Here is a 17,314-nt window from a genome sequence, read left to right on the forward strand (position 1 = left end):
TACTAATTCAGAGTAGAATATTATTAAACATAAAAAATCGAAAGGAATAAAAACTCTACCATTATAAGCTTATTTTGTTACAAACAATTTAAAAATACCATTTAACTACATAAATTTTTAGGTATACAGAGTTAAATTTTAAAGGTTTTATGAAAAAGGATTGGAATTAACAAATCAATAATAGTATTAATATGCACAATTGAGCATGAATTAATTGTAATATTAATCAACATTGCAAAGACCAACATTGCACATGAAAAATGTGGCAAAACTTCAAAACTTGTGCTGTACAATTGACTGGAGACACACCTTTGACAACACTGGCTGTACACATTCCTCTCAGAGCAACGTGCCCCGTTTGCCTCTCTTTCTTTCTCATTTGCTCAGCTGTCATCCGCTATGTTTTCGGTGAGAGCGGTCGGCGGTGAGAATTTGGCGCAGCGATAGAAAACGGTGCAGCATACCACAGCATAACCCAGCATAACACGTCAGTTCTCTCTGATCTCTGGCAGCGTGCAGACGTGCGGTGTGCCCGTTATCGCGAACCGATGAAAAGTGTTCGCGATCGACCAGCTCGTGATTGATGAATAGCGCAATAACCCAGCAGGAGGAAAAACAAAACGCGAACGGTGAGATGGGGATGGCGTGAAGTAATAAAGCGTCGGTGGTAGATTGGTAACATTCCCATGTTTTCCCTTCGCGAGACATCATTTCGTGCTGTGTGTGACGTTGCGATGGTGTGTCCTGTCGCTGGTTTATGGAAATGGGAAATGCAGCATCGATTGGAAGTGAAGATGAGTGAAGTTCCGTTTGAGCGCTTGAAACAAAAGGGCCTCCAATTGTGCAAAACAAAAGAAGAAGCCAGCAATGTACAGTGGGGTGGTGAAGTGGTGGTGGCACAAGGTGTGCACAAAACAAACGTGCAAACGGTGCGTGGCGGGAAAAGCAGTGCAAAATCTGTCGCAGTAGTGTACTGTGAATGGATTGTGTGTGCGTAGAGGAGTGGTTTTTGTTTTTGGGTTGGAAAGGGATGCCCATCCCCATCAGTACAGAACGAATCGGTTTAACGTTGTTGGGCTTGTGTTTCGTACCTTGCTCTGGTTTCATTCTAATCCCTTTCATCTCGGTTCATCTTGCCTGCTGCCGCCCTACGCGTACACACAAACACTCGCATCGCGACAGCGGGCCTCGAAACAACGGCGGGGCCGAAAGATGATTTTGGCAGGCGCTGCTGTTATTTACGTCAAGTGGTTTTGGCGCTAGTGCGGCAGCGAGCAATCAGACATCAGAAAACAGCAGTACAAACAAGAAGCAACCTGTGCCTACCGCCGTGCCCGTGTGTCTGAGCTGTGTGTACGTATGTGTGCGTGCCCTGTGTGAGGGCAGACCCATTTTCTTTGCGTCCGTCCGAGGCATGGCCTGCCTTGTGTTTTTGCCGGTAACGTGAGGAGCAAGCGCTTCAGAACTGAGCGCACAGGGAAAGAAGAGAGAAGGGAAGAGAACGCTTTTTTTGTTAGAAAAGCATAAGCAAAAGAGGCAAGCAAATCCAAAAAAGCAAAGGTCCCGAAGACTCGAAAGCTTTCGCTCGCGCGCGTGTGTGTGTGTGTACGTGTGGGGATAGAAGAGAGCGTGCCATAGAAGGGGAAATAGTGGGGATGACAGAGTGGAGTTGCTGCTTTCCGGTTTTGTTTTTGTTGTTGTTTTTCGTTTGCTTTACGTTCGCTTTTTAGGTTGCTTTTTAGGGCTGGAAAGACGGAAGGAGCGTCGGGGCTTTGGTTGGGGTTGGAAATCACGTTTCTGTGTTTTGTGTTGTTAGCTGGCTGGCTTTGTCTCTTTCTCCGCGTGTCTGTTAGTTACCTTTCACGATCACACGTAAACAGCACTGCAGAACGGAGTGTGCGTGAGTGTGTGTGTGGTTGTTGGGGTCAGATTGAGGAAGGCAGCACCGCGGAACGGTGGATGCTGTGCACTCCCGGCAAGCGAATGCAGTGAAGCGCGAGCGATATCTGTGTGTATGTGTGTGTGTTTGTAAGTGCAAGAGTGCATGTGTGACAAAGACAGGAATGTGTGTCCCCGCGTGTGTAAGCTCTGGGAAGAATACAACAAAAAAACGCATCGTCTGAAGGCGAAGGGCACAAACAAAGCGATGGGAAAACAAAGCTCCAGTGAGCGTCGAGAAGATTGCAGCAGACGAGAGAAGCGGCTACTCGAGTGTGTGGTTGGGCAGTGAGACCGCGGGAAGCAAAAACACAACCCAAAACCTTCACCATCAGCTGCTCGGTGTGGTGGTGCGCATCGCAACACGAACGGTGCTCTGGTGTTGGTGCGATCTGTGCACTGCAAAACACAGTGTAAAGGGAATGTGAAAGAAAAGGAAGAGAACAAAAAAAAACATGCCAAAAGAGAAAATGCTTGGTCAGAAGGTTAGAGCGTAGAGCAGAGGGAACCTTGAAGGGAGGGGGAAGAAACACTAGGTACGAAGCAACACGGCGAGCAAAACCGACAAAGCAAAACGGAGCAGGAGAAGCAAACGAAAAGGAGCTTACAGCATCCTCGCGCGTCGAACAGCTCCCGATTAAGCGCAAGCTAAAAGGGCGTAAAGCTTCGTCGCCCAGCGAGAATGTTGCAAAATTCCTTCGCTCACTAGTTCTATTTTAGATTAATCTGCGTCTTCGCCCGGGCTTCTGCTTCTTGCTTTTTTTTTTCTCGGCCCGGCCCGCTCATGGTTGTTTTGGTTGCTGGGCCTGCTTATTATCCCCGCCTTGCTTTATGTGCGCGCACGGCCGATGGTAACATTATTTACAGTTACTGCTGGCCACCCGGGCCGGAGTGGATTCCCCGTGGCAACCATGTCTAGGATGGTGCAGCAGCAGCAGCAGCAGTAGCAGGAGCAGGAGCAGCGGGGGCTGTGGTTTTAATGCTCTTGCGGGGAAGGGAACTGAAACCGGTCCCTGGTTGCAAGTTCCCGAACCGGCAGCAAACGATCTCCAGCCAGCGTTTGCCCTTATTTTTGTGTGTGTGTCTTGTTCCCACACGACGTGGGACGGGTAATTATTCTTTCGGGCTTTAAATGGGTTCTTTGCAAAATGAAAACGGACTGTTTTGGTCTTTTTCGGTGGGTGCGACAGTTATCAGAACAGAAGGATTAGGAAGGTGGATGGCAACGGTGGTTTGGAAAAACGGCAAAATAGGATTGAGCGAATTACGCCCGTCATCAATGGAGAAAAGAAGAAAGGCGTGCTGCATTTGCTGACGCTGTAGCAGAACGGTGCTGTGGAGCTTGAAACAATCTTGCAAGGCTGCCGGAGTGTTTTCCGGCGCAAATGAAGGAAACAAATTAAGGTAAGTTTGTTAAATGCTTTGTTTTTGTACCCCTGCTTCGGTAGCTGCTCCCTAAGGTTAAGTTTTTAGCATATTTCCGTAAGATGTCTCAACTCGGTGATAAATGATGGTGAACTCTTACGTGCCTGTGTGGTCTCGAACCCATGGACCGTGGAAGTGTTGTTGTTGTGGGTATAATTCGAACGAGATTTCTGCTTTCTTTCCTTCGAATAAAGTTTCGAAGTTGTGTGAGTGTGTGTGTGTTAAGGTTGCGTTAGAGGAACATGACCTTAGCACGAGCTTTACCTCATTTTTAATCTCATTAATCAAAACAAAAGGGAAGGGACGTTGGGAAGGTAACCCTCAAAAGGAGCGCTATAAGAATAATGAAAAGTAGAATAAAGGTGATATCCGTGAAGCTCACTCATGAAGATGATGATGATGATGATGAAGCTTTTGCTGCCGCCGCCAGCTTACGTTAGTTGATATATTTCAACTTGTGGTCACTTTTTATACCCGTCCGATGCTCCAACGGGTTCGGAATGTCGACATTCCAGAGCACACACACACACACACACCAATGGGTGGTGACGGGTGGGCTCGTAGACTTCCCGAACCCTGCCGCCATTTAACAGGAAGAAGAAAAGCAGGGCGGACAATAATCGGCCGATGTTCAGCACAAGATAGGCAGGATAGGTTTGTCAATGGTGGAGGAGATTGATATCGTTCATTCGCGTCGAGCAAAAGACCATGCCAATGGTGCCATGGTACGAGTTCCTTCTTGCACTGAGGCACGGGGCGCGGGAGTAAGATCCGAGAAGCATAAATATTGTGTGTTTCCTTTTGGAGATCGCGCATGAATCGTTGCTCATCTCGGCTGAAATGCTCTCGCGGTCGCTTGTCGAAAAGATCGCAATCGAACGTGCGCGCGGCGAACGTTGAGCGAAAGCTTCAGTCTGCTGGGCACTCTCCTGTGTTCATAAACATACACACGGAAAGACACTCCAAGCCGTGGCCTGTCAGACCACCTGCAGTTCCCACCGGGGATTCGGGGGATTGATGCGAGAGATTGCGTGTGCGTCCGGATCGGGGGAAGGTGGGTGGGTGGGATTGTCTTTCGACTCTCGCTCAAGAATTTGAAACCACGGAAAGCAGAAAAAAACTCTCCTCGCACAAATCGCGGTCACACACCGACCGTCGGTCATATCGGTTTCGGCGGCGAAATCAATTTTTAAACTCGATTCTACGTCGCTGTGGTCGTCGTCATCGGTCGTGTATTAGCCGTACGGATGGATGGTTTTATGTGCCTTTAATGTGATCGTATAGCAAAATTTATGTCCCCTGTCCCGATTGTACGGACGGGGGACCTTTCACTCGCCTCCTGTCCGTTGCAGCGCCAGTTCTTCACCACTTCCATCCACCGTCCCCTGCGCCGTCGTCCGCTTCATCTTGGTGGGAAGGAAACGTAAAACAACCCGTTGGCTTTCAATCGATATGCTGATACTTATTGCACTTTAATGATCGGCATCAGATTGGATTTTGGCTTCGGCGCGTTCGTCCGGCACACGCAACAGAAAATTAACTCCGAAGCAAAACCGAACGGACCACGCAAGAATGTCGCTTTCTGTGTGGAGTTTAAAATTAATTTGACGTTGTTAATCGTTTAATGACGTTGCTTGTTTATCGATGCACTGCTATTGATGCACTGCAAGCCGGCAAAAATATGGGCTTTTGCAAATGGAAAAAAGGAGCGTTGTTTGCATTCGGTTGCGGTATGAAATAATCAACGACATGTGTTGAGACGTTATCAACAGCACTCTTTCTTTCGCCCGCAGTAAATTATTATTAATAAAAACAAGCGTTTTTTAAGCTATCTTTTAGTTCGAATTTTATTGAGAGACGCTAAAAAATCCGTCACTTGTCTCGGGCTAAGGCGAAAGAGTGAACTTTCTTCTCTCCCGTAGCCCCGATCGTGAGCCTTCGCGAGTACTCGGCCCGATCAGTGTTGGACGTTGTCCACACTAATCATTTACCGCGTCGCCCTCTGTCGACAATTACAGGGAACAACACCTTCTGTGCGAATCGGTTGTTAATAATTATTAACACTCTCCGCCAGTGTTTGCGAGCCATGCAAACACTCTGATTCTTCCGATTCGGTATTGTCTCTCGGTGCCTCCTTTTCATGTCCGAACGCAATTCTACTCTCAGTAAATAACCTGACTCGTGTTTCGTTTGGCCAGCACTATAAAACACTTCATTCCTCATTTTAATTATCTGGTTGATCTGCCCTGCTTGGTTGTTCACCCCTGCCTGATTGCTATCTTTTGTCAAAAGAAATGGCGGATCACATTTTTCTAAGCAAATAGCGGCAAATAACTTTTTCAGTTCTAGAAATGCGTATACATAAGCTAAGCACGAAATTATATCACCTTGTTTCACCATGGTTATGACATTTAAACAATTACTAAATGGACAACTGAAGGCGTGTTTGTTTTGTGTGTCTTCTCCTGAACTATTTCACTTCTGCACTGACCTGTTCCGAATTTCCTCAGGAACTTTTACGTAGTTAGCATGCATGAATTGGACAGGGAAATAACACATGCCCTTCCAGCGTACTTTCACCTACACTACTACACTTTAGCGCTGCTTTGTTCCGACTTGCCTCAGGAACAGTTTTTATCAACAGCGGGTGTGTTTCGCAGGGTACTATACACTTGCAGGCTTGCAAAACACAGTTACAATTGTACATTTGTTCCTAATATAATTTATCCCGCTTTATTCACGTGGTTTTACAGTGGTTCCGATTTGCCTCAGGAACAACCTTAAACTGTGAACGAGTGAATGTCACGAAAAAACTATTTTTTGAAGGATTTTTTAGAATGTTGAGACGTTATCAACAGCACTCTTTCTTTCGCCCGCAGTAAATTATTATTAATAAAAACAAGCGTTTTTTAAGCTATCTTTTAGTTCGAATTTTATTGAGAGACGCTAAAAAATCCGTCACTTGTCTCGGGCTAAGGCGAAAGAGTGAACTTTCTTCTCTCCCGTAGCCCCGATCGTGAGCCTTCGCGAGTACTCGGCCCGATCAGTGTTGGACGTTGTCCACACTAATCATTTACCGCGTCGCCCTCTGTCGACAATTACAGGGAACAACACCTTCTGTGCGAATCGGTTGTTAATAATTATTAATCGTATGCGATTTATTGTTGGTCGTTTGCAAAAAAAAGTAAATTCTGCATAAATGTAAAAGTTGACGTTTTTTATGCGTATACTAACACCGATTATTTATTGAGTTTCACTAAAGTTTAACAATTTATGCAATGATGTTGATTGTTCAAAGACCTTCTTTGTTTAATCCTCAAATAGGGTGTAATAACTAACATTTAAACTGTGTGAGAAAACAGGATGTTGACAGCTTTATTAGATTGTTTTTAATCATATTTCGTCTAACAAACTAACAATCAAAATGTGTAGAATGTCAACTATATTTCAATTCAATTATTGAGTTGAAATTATTATTCGATACGTATGTGGGGTTATTACCATGTCATATAGAAGGTCTGACAAGATTTAATCAAACTCATTTCAATTATTGAGTTTACCAAAAATAAAACTGTTTGAAAGCAAACATCTTATTGAAAGGTAATGAGTTACCTATGGCACTCTAGTCTACATTAGGCAGGCTTTACTGTATGTTGAGAAAATGAGGTCTGTGAACTTTTTTTGCAGGTTTTCAGGAACTCCATTTAAAGCGTTCACAAAGTAATTTGAAACTCGTTTTAAAATCAATTGGTTGAAAATGCTTATTCTATCGATTTATACCTATTCTTATCGATTGAAGCGTTTCGATTGTACTCAGATTAAAATCAATATAAATATTATTTAAGCAAATGTCTGATCCAACGCTTGCCGCAAGCAGGAATGTATTTTCATTAAAAAGACACCTGACACACCCGTTGGCAGCACAATTCTAATCCTAGAAAAAAGAAAACACCCTAGCGTCGTCCTCCAGTGCGGAGTTTGTGCGGGTATTTTCGTTCAGGTGTTTTTTGTTGTTGCTGCTTCTCTCGATTTGCTTGCATGTGAGCAACCAGCACGCTCAATTCAATTCCCACCGGGCGTGCCTTACACCTGCAACCGGTAAGAAATCGTCTTCATTGTGCCTGCGCCTAGGGAAAAAGCGCTTTTTCGAAGTTTTCGAAAAGATTTCAATACCCCGAGAGCAAGCGATACCCCGGCGTTGGTGCGAGTGTGGGGAAATGGGAACCATGGAACCGAGGGAACCCTTGGAAAAAGGCATTATTTATCTTTCTCACTTTCCATCGGTGTTAAATCCGGCTGGCTGGGGCGCGCGCATAAGCAGAACATAGGATCTGTGTGTTGGTTGCGGTGCAGGCAGAAAGCGGCACTGGTGCGGAAAGGTACCGGGGCGGAACCGAACTCGAATAGCACCTAATTAAACATCCCTATTTCTCTTCCGTGCGCTTCCGTTATCCTTTCGCAGCCACCATCACCACCACCGCCGCAGCTCAGTAGAATGGTAGCGCAGCGAACCCAAACCTTTCACCGTCCGGCCTCTCGTTGGTACCTGAGTGTCTGCCGGAGAGTGTATTGGTGTGATTGTGGCCGGGCTGTCTTGAAGACCTGCACAACCAACCAGTACCAGGAAGTACCCGGCGGAAGATGGAAGTGGCGGTGAAAGCGGTGGTCACGAATTTATCCCGTAAACGATCCCGTAAACGAAATTCTATCCTGCCAATTAAATATTCTCACCGTTGCTTGCGCGCTTGCTTGTGTGGATTGCTCTGTGTGTTTGTGTTTGTATATTGTACCTCGTGACTATTTGTTTCACACACAGAGAGCATGTGGCGTCGGTGTGCTTTGTTGGGCCACTTTATAGGTGTTGGTTTGGTCCAAAATTTCTACTCCGGACGGGGATCCTTGCAGCATCCGTTTCCGTATCGCCATGTTGGGTGGAGGTCGGTTGGAATGGGTGGGCAAAGTTTAATTCGTGAAAATTTATGGCCCAAACTGGAGCGCATCATCGCCCGCATGAAAAGGGGATGCTTTGGGTAGGCGTTCTTTTCTGCTGTGTTGTTGTTGCTATAGAAGTTCGATTGTCGTAATTGAAATATTCAATTGGTTTCAGAAAGAGCGGGATGAGGAGGAGTTGTGTCAGGCAAAATATTTCGACGGTGCTGACAGGAAGGTTGGAAGCATTGATAAAATTAGACATCGGTTTGGCATCGTTTCCTTTCTCTAATTTGCTTGCCAGGTTTATTCGAGATGCGCCTCGGTGTGCTGCTGGTGTATTAATCTTTACGGTTATTTTATGTTTATCTGAATATAAGTAGATTTAGGTGCATTACGATAGAGTGTTAAGAGCGATTTCAAAGCCTTTTCCTGGCTGGTTTTACCTTTAAACTATGCAGTATGTTGGCTCACTAATTTGAGTCTTAACAGGTATCTATCTATTGGATACAATCCTTGGGTTTGAATCGAAAAGGAATTAAAGAGTAATTTTTCTTTTAGTTGTTTCTTATATTTATTTCCAAACTATCCCGATTTCGTTATTTATTTATTGGCCAAAATCCCTCAAGATCTAACTTATTGGTCAAAGAAATAATTATTTTAACTTTGCAACTAACAAAATTTTTGGTTTGTACTTGGTAATATTGTTCATTAACCCAAATGTAATTATTTTCGAGATATTCTATCTACTTTGAAGATCATTATCAAAGCAAAGCATCATTAGAGTTATCATGGTTTTCCATAATTAAAAAAGGTTGTTAATTTATAATCAATGTTGGCTTTTAAATTGATGGACAATCCCGAAACGACCGTAAAGTTGAACACATTGAAAAGTTCAAAAGTTTAGTTTCACCAACCGTAAATACGTTTGACAGACTCTCCTAGTGTCGTCCAAAATATCATGATTTAGATCCTAGTGTCGTTCAAATTATCATGATAGAAAATTGTATATTAAACGAGTGATCGTTTAATTCAATGGTAAAAATGAGGAATGATTAGAGCTTTAGTCGAAATCATGGTCACGATTCCAAGAAATAGTTAACAAAAAGAGACATCAACAAAACTGTATTCTTTTCCTTCATCAGGTATAAAGACAATTCCCCATTGCTAAATGATTTATGCTTTAGAGATAATTAGTATGAGAACAAGATGAAAATCTTTGTAATTTCTAGCAAGCCGACTAGGAACTACCGATATTTTTTGTTAAATTTGAATGATTTTTTTTACATTTCTGGTAATATGTTGTATTTCGAGCTTGTACGACATTCACCCAACGCTACGTCAAGTCAGCCATAACGTACAAACAATGCGGACGTTTATTACACATCCTTCGCAGTGCCGCGTTATGTCGGCAGCAATGTAATGTTTATTTCATTTTAAATAACACAATTTTAACATCGCCTAATAACGCCCCTCTTTCTTCGCGGCGTGACGAAAAGGACATAACTCGGTCGGCGTGTAAACAGCGGGAGTAGCAGCGAGTGCATCGCCCCGATTTCTGATGTTTCATTTCGAGCTCAGTGTCTCTGTGTTTGTATCCCTTTACGATGTTCCCTCCGCTTGAGGGTGAATATGATTTTGGCTGCCAAATCGAACAGCTGGTGGCTCTGCAATTGTAATATTCTGCGCACTACACATCGCTACGTTCTGTGTCAGTCCCGGTGGGACAAATAATTCCACATTTTGATTAGATTATTCGTTATATCCTTGGCCAAGCAAGCGAGCGAAACCTTTTGTTTTGCCCCTTCCATTGCGGCTATGATGCCTGATAAAAAGAGGGCAACAAAACGTGGCAGAGGGTTGCTGTTAACGATTGGAATGAGAGTGAAAGAGATACAGAGGCATCAGAAGAGTGTACCGGGTGTACCATCTTCATGATGGTGCGGGTAAGTTCACTGTCTTGCCGGGGACATTGTGAGATAGGGGACATGATTTTTCGTCCTCGGAATCTTCCTAATCTCTTCATTGGAGCGTTTGCACCTTGCAAAGGAAGGCTCGTCCCTGTCTGTCCGCTTCGGTGTCAGTGAATGTGCTTACTCTTGTGCAGCCATCACGTCAAGTTGAATGGTTTGAGCGAGGCAAAGAAAACTGCCCTACACCCCTATCCGATTACTCGGCACGATCGTCGTGAGTAGTTATCATTTATGTGTTCCACCTTTGCAACCCCTGGTAAGCGGGGTAAGGTTCGTTTGATGAGGGAACCATTCGACGACAGGTTGTGGCATCTTTTTTGTTGTTGTTGTTGCTCCTGGCGTCATCGGAAGAATGTATTTCCTTTCCCATGGAGGGAAACATTTACACTTGAGACGGATGGTTCTTGCATTGACAGGTTTTCCGGCGGGTAGTCCTACCTTGGTCTGTCCGGTGCATTCATTACCTGTGTGTGGGCTTCTGTCATTTTCGCTCCTCTACTGATGGTTTAAAGCGCTGCCATTAGGGAGTGAAATAAAAACGAGGATTCAAATAAGTAAACCATTTTGTTCGCCGACGGGGAAAGATGACAACATTTAAAGGGTGCGATTGGAGCTACATTGGAGGAGTAGTAGTAGTCGTTGTGGTAAGGGACTCTCGGCGGGGTTAGATTTCCGGTGGGAAGATCGTAAAATGCGCAAGACAAATCGCTTGGTCGCCCGCGTGGATTGTTAACGATGGAGAAGATCACAAAAATGGTAAGCAAGCGTGTGTGTGTGTGCGCGCGCTCGCGCGCCATCAAGATGGATGAGTCCCCGTCCCCGACTCACAGAGACAGTTAAAAAAAGTATCAAATCTCGTTCTAAGTGTCGTTTCGTCTTGTCGCACCTTTTTGCCTTTTCACCTCTCGGGTGGAGCGGGCAGTGGGGGGTTTGGTCACCAACGACAGCACCGTGGTCTTTTAATTCTTTTCCCGCCCGCCAACATTCCCGGCACATGGGATATGGGCTATGAAATATGATTGAAGTAATTCTATCCGCACTTGGTTCGGTTCGGTTTCCAGCGAGAAAGTTTTCGAGAATTTTGGGCATGGTAAAAAGAGACGACAGGGGAGGTGCCGACGATCGATAAGACGCACAGCGGGTCCGGGTGGAAGTCGTATTTTCGAAAGGGAGTTTGTGTTTTTCTCTTGCGCTCTTGCTTTGGATCTCTGGCACATTCCGCCTCAATTTCAGAGGTTACGTATTTTGGCCACCAACGTGTTTGAAATGATCGAATGCGGCAAGATTCCCTGCTGTGGCGCGCATCAGAACGTTTGAGTTTGCAGTGCTTTCGGACGGCGTCTGCTACAACATCGCATGGCTGTGAAGGTGGGAAGATGGTTACCGAAGGCGTTGGATTGTTGGTTTGAGCAATCGATTTTCTCTTGTAACGTCGTCGCCATTCCGGAAGGTCAGGTGAAGCAGAATCTGCACGACGCACCCTTTTTGGGGGGCGTTGAGGGTGTGTGGGTTGCATATCTCTGGCATCGTCGTCTTGGACGATGCGGGAGATGATGTGGCTTTAAACCATCAACCGAACATTTCAAACATCAACCGACACATTGAACGCCGTTCGCTGTCGATTGGTTCTCGAACGGTCTTGGCGGACCGCGGGCAGGGAAAGCAGTAGTAACGATCGGCGTTCGGCGACTGACTGATGAACCACCCCTGGTGCTGCTGTTGGTGTTGAATATTGATTATGTGGGGGTCGCTGTGTTTGATCAATGCTGCAAACGCGCGCTTGCTATTGATGGTGATGGTGCGTCTGGGCCGTATGCTAGTGACAGATACTTTCTGTTTCTTTCTATTTTCTTTCTATGCTCCTGGCGTCTACCATTGGGGAGCAAGGTAGGCCATCGTTTTCCTCTCGTCTTTTTCCTTCTCCTGGGAGTCAGCCGGTCGGGGCAGTCCCAGCCGGTCTGATTTCCCTGGAGCGTGTAATTGTACACCGGGCCGAACATCGAAGCGTGGGCATTCTCGGTAATCGATGCTATCAAAAGCAATTTTTGAACAGTTTTGATAATAATTCGGCGAAGTTTAGGGCACAGGCGGGGAGGGTGCAGGTTTATTGGATCCTGGCGCGAATGCGCCTGGGGTTGAGCAAGTTGGGAAAAATGTTTGAAAACAGTCGGCGAAGAACTCCCTCCGGTGGCGCTTACATTACCACCCAATTTAAATTACACAAAGCTAAGCGAAACCGCGTTTTGGTCCGCATAACGCGCCCGTCCATTTTCTGTGTGGCGTTTTATCTGATTTTGACGTTTTCGTTCGGGGTTGGCGTGTGTTGAATCATGGCACCACCGCGCCAGCGCTCGAATGTCCTACGAATCGGGTGGTTATTATTGCGTGCTGCTGTTTGTTGTGAGTTTTTATCTAGCAAGCAAATTATCTATTTGTGTTATCCTCGATTCGCGCGGATTGGTGAAGCGCTTGTTCATCGCCGCTTTGTCGGCCAAAACCAACAAACCCATCTCATTTACCTATACCGCCATAAACCGCGCCGGATGGGTATACCAGAAATGGGGGAAAACCCGTCCTATTCATTCGGACAAATCAAATGTTGCATGTATTCTCTGGCTTTGAATCGTATATGTGTATATGTGTAGCATGTGTAGCAAACAACTATATAAAAAAGCTAATGGCATGTGACGTTGAAAAACCGCGGAATTTCCCAGGAAAGCATTATTAAATTTGGGGTTTTTCAATAAACCAAACGGTTGTTTTGTACAATGTTTCCGTTTTTTTCTTTGTGAATAATGCGAGCAACGGTTTTAGGTAACGGAATTAAAGTGACCGCTTGTTTGAACAAATGAAAATTCCTGCGTGTAACTATTTGGCGTTTGTTTTTTTAGTTTAAAATGACTGAATAAAAAAAACAGCACACAACTACAGTATGCACAAAAGATGTATCTTTCTCAGTTGTCCGGAAGTCCTCTTCGCGCAGTCTTTCTGCAAGGGCTGGGAACACGCTTTAACGCTTTCATCGCCCCCGCGATGCATTCGTGAGGATATGCAAATTAAGTGCAAATTTCTTTCCTTCCCAGTGCTGATCAGCTCGACTACGACACACCCCCGACGTCGTTTTGATGAACGACCCTCAATGCATATCAGGAAAAGAGAACGAAAAAAAAACACTCACTAAAACTTTCCCAAGCGAGCAGGACCCAATTAGCAACTGTGCCGGTGGAGCACTGGGACATGTCTCAAACTGCGCTCGTGTACTCCGCAGACGCTAATGAAAATGGTGCGCGTCCAGCGGAGAGAAGTTACTCCTGCTCTGTGCCGAACCGCGCGCAGCACGAACTCCTCGTTGTTGTAAATATTTAATATTCAAAACACAGAGCAGCACCGATGCAGAGTGGAAAAGCTTTGACAGTGGCAGTGGGAAAAGTCTTGCTTGGAGTATTTTTTGTTTTACCCAACTGTCAGGATTAGTTTTACTGTTCGGAGGTTTTTGGCGAAGCGGATTATATTTCGCACCGCGGCCCACAGAGGCAGTTGTGTCGTTTGAGATAATCGAGTTAGGTGAGCCCAAGCTATATGGAAGGTTTTTCCTAGGTGTGTAAGCACTGCTTCAGAGGATGCTGCAAGAGAATATCATTTTAGCGATTGTAAGAGAATCTGGTAAAGGTAGATTTTATTTTAAATCACTATAAACACTGCATAAGCATGGTGGTGTAAATAGAGTAAAAGATTTTTATTATAGTTTACTTATCTGTTATCTGGGTTCAGTTACCATGTTTGCGTGGAAATAACAGAATGTTTACTTGTTTTGCAACAACGCTCCATGGTTGGGCGTTAACCAGGAATTATGTTCATTTTTGCTCGCCAACAGGACAGGCGAATCGGGTTGCTTTGGAGCTTCCGGCTGCAAGATTGTACGAAGCCCGGAAGACGACCAAGCGAAGGCTTGAGATTGAGCTAGCAAATGAATAAATTTAGCCTTAGCATAATGCCTTAAACCAGCCAGCAAATGGCCCCAGGATATGCAAATACCTTTCTCCTTTGCAAAGGATCGTCGTTGAGAAAAGCGACACAAGATCCGGCCTGTGGCATTCTTTAGCGGAAGGATTTCAACCTGCTTCAACACTATATCAGCATAAAGAAAGCTTTAGCACGCTGGGAAATTGGAAATTCCTTGAAACTTATTCTAATTTCTAACCCATTTCACCTCTCAACCTGGACCTGTGCGTATGGTGACGGATGGGTCCTTGGGTCGGTTGGCTACTGTAGCTGACCACGATTTGTTTCGCATTTACTGCAACATCAGCGTAGATCCTACGCTTCCCTAAGATGGGAAGATTTGCATCCATCTTCCGATGTGACATTACCTCCCATGCAAACAATATTAGCATAAACTTTCGTTGCCGCTCGTCGATTGCTGTCAAAGTTTATTCAAGCTTTGGCAATGGCAGAGGGTGGTGCACCTTGAATATGGTAATGCTGCATCAACCGCAGCTACAACCGAACGAGCTAGCCAGCCAGCCAGCTAGGTCGATGAAAGTGCGCCAAAATGGAGCAATTTCAACAGCAGCAAATCAGATTGCTCCTTCCACGTGGCAGATATTGAGTGGCATGCCAAAACTTGCAGACAGTGGCCCGATTTCTTGTCGTACGCTCGAACGCTGGTCGTGTACCGCCATGCAAACGCCAGTAACACAGGTGAATGACTTGTTGTATCGTACATGACCCCTGTCCCACCCCTAGAACTAGAAGTGAACTCAAGGTTTTGGGACGAAAAATATATTCCAACCCAAAATTGTGGACCCAAGATGAAGGATAAGAATTATGGCTAACCCCCAGCGGAGGGTTTGGCACGCACCTGAATGCGAAACGCTTCGCAGTAGACTTTGGCAAGAAACACAGTACCGTGAATATGTCTGCTGGGAATGCAAGACAAAAGCGAATCCTTTTGCGAAAAAGAAGAAAAAAAAAAAAACAAAAAACTCCACCTGTCAGGATTGCAAAACCTCTGGCATTTTGGGACCTGGAAGAGAGCGGCGTCTCGTCAAGCGATGGAAGCTAGGGGATGCACCTATCCTTACCCTTTCATTACTACGCTACTACGTTGGTGAAGTCCTTTCCTACAACTCTATGCATGATGATTTCTTACCATTTTGCTTCCACCATCGGGCCCAGACTTTAGGTTCTGACCTTCAGCCAGACAAGGTGACGGCTTGGGAATTTCACATTCATTTCACAATTCATTCATCGTCCCTTTTTCCTCTGGTGGTCGTGTTGGTGGTGTTGGTGTGTACATTTGTTTGTCCTCGAATGCGCACGTCGTCCCCGGGAAGGATGTGGTGCCCGGGTGTGTATGCAGTGTTTGTGTATGGTACGGTATGGCATGGGTTATGCATTTCTTATTTTGTTAACACACAAAAGCAGGAAACCTGCTGGAATGTCTTCTGGGTGTTGGGATTTTGCACAAAACAAACAATCTTTTTTTGCATTGAATGGCTCCCGTTAGCGTCATGGATAGCTTTAAGAAGCGAAATCCATACCGACCCGTATCCGTACGCGTACCAGTAGGTAAAGGATTTAGAGATTTTGCATAAATATCTTAAAAATGTAACCCATTTTGAAGAGAACAGCTCGTTACCTTTTCCAACTCAACACTTTCGTTGTCGGTTGGTTAGGTTCGATGATCTCACGAACCTTTTCTGAGCCTGCTGTTGAAGTGTTTTGTTTGTCTACCGAACCGAATACATGACGAGTGGATGAGCATTAATTCCAACGGCACCGCTTAGCAGTGCTCCGCCGTCAAACAATATGGTGCTGCCGTTCGGGGAATCATTCTAACACGATCACCTTTCAGCATCCACTTTTCACGCGCCGTTTGTCTCCATAAGTCATCATCATCTTCTCATCTACGCCCAACCGACAGTGGTGGTTTCCATTAATGTGGCCTCTCGTCATGATCGCAGGCGACCGAGACTGTTCGGCCCAGACGGCACACCTTTCGTTCTCGTCACCTTTCGTCACCATCCTAAAGCAGCTCAAAGGAGAAAAGTGCAGCTCTCCCTCCACCAAGGATAACACCTTTTGGGGAGGCAACGGGATGGATGGGCCCGGGAGGGGAGGGGTTTTGGGTGGCTTACGTGTGGATGCCACATCTTCACGTTTCTTTTTAATTGCCACATTCATAAATCTTAATCTGTCAACGAAAATTTTTCAATCCTCCTAGGTGGAGCTTCATCCTTCCCCTTTCTGAGGTCACCGCGTGAAGAGAGGTGCCGGCGTTAGCTCTCTGTTTGGATGTGTGAGTGCGCTTCTTCGTGTGGCCCATCATAAATCTTACTCGAATTTTTCGAGCCACAGTAAAATTATGCTGGGCTCTCCTTCTCACCCTCCCCGCGATAATGTTGTGGGGTAAGTGTGGGAGGTGGGTTGGGAAAAGGGCAGTACGCCCGCAATGGAACGCGAAGATGAGTGGTTAAGAAGGCATCGAGGTCGAGAGCTTGCGCGCTTGCGTCGCCTTTTAGCTTAAAAAGAACGGCTCCACCGTCCCACGATGTGTTCGGTTGGGTGTGTTACGTTTTATTTTCCACCGTTCGTACATACACGCCGACGCTCTCCGGCTCCGTTGCGAGAGTCCCGTTTCCCGCGGGAAGATTCCCCGTCTTCGCTGGTATTTAGTTCCTTTTAAACATGATGTATTTTTTCTCGCTCTTCTCCGTCGTTCTATGTGTGCCTGCATTTACCACCGTTTCTTCTTCGTTTTGCCCAACTGCGCACACGTGGGACGAGCGGCTGCGGCGGCTGCGGCACACTGTTGTGTGTGAGCGGCCGTGCGGGCGCGCGCCCTCGATTGAACAGTGCACCGTAATAATAATCTTTATCATCATCATTAACCAACTCGTCACGATTTCAAATGGTTAACTTTGTTTGCTTCTATACTCTAACCACTCTTTGTCGCTTTTTCTTCGTTCGTTTCAGGTTTGAGGCGATCTGTCGCTCGAATATTCTGCCAACAACAACGGTGCTTCGCCGAAGAAGCGACACGAGCA

The 17,314-nt window shown here is 45.6% G+C and overlaps 1 protein-coding gene across 3 annotated transcripts in view; it reads left to right on the top strand.

Moving 5' to 3' along the window:
* Nucleotides 1-409: 409 nt before the first annotated feature.
* LOC120947756 (uncharacterized) overlaps nt 410-17,314 on the top strand; it is a 127,872-nt gene continuing 110,967 nt past the window's right edge. The window contains exon 1 of one of the 3 annotated variants that reach the window (XM_040363397.2): nt 410-629. The gene's annotated coding sequence lies outside the window, so the exon portion shown is untranslated. The remainder of the gene's footprint in view (nt 630-17,314) is intronic. The other 2 variants (XM_040363396.2, XM_040363395.2) reach the window with 2 other exon arrangements.

This window comes from Anopheles coluzzii, chromosome 2 (assembly GCF_943734685.1).
Source record: "Anopheles coluzzii chromosome 2, AcolN3, whole genome shotgun sequence".
NCBI classification, from domain to species: Eukaryota; Metazoa; Arthropoda; class Insecta; order Diptera; family Culicidae; genus Anopheles; species Anopheles coluzzii.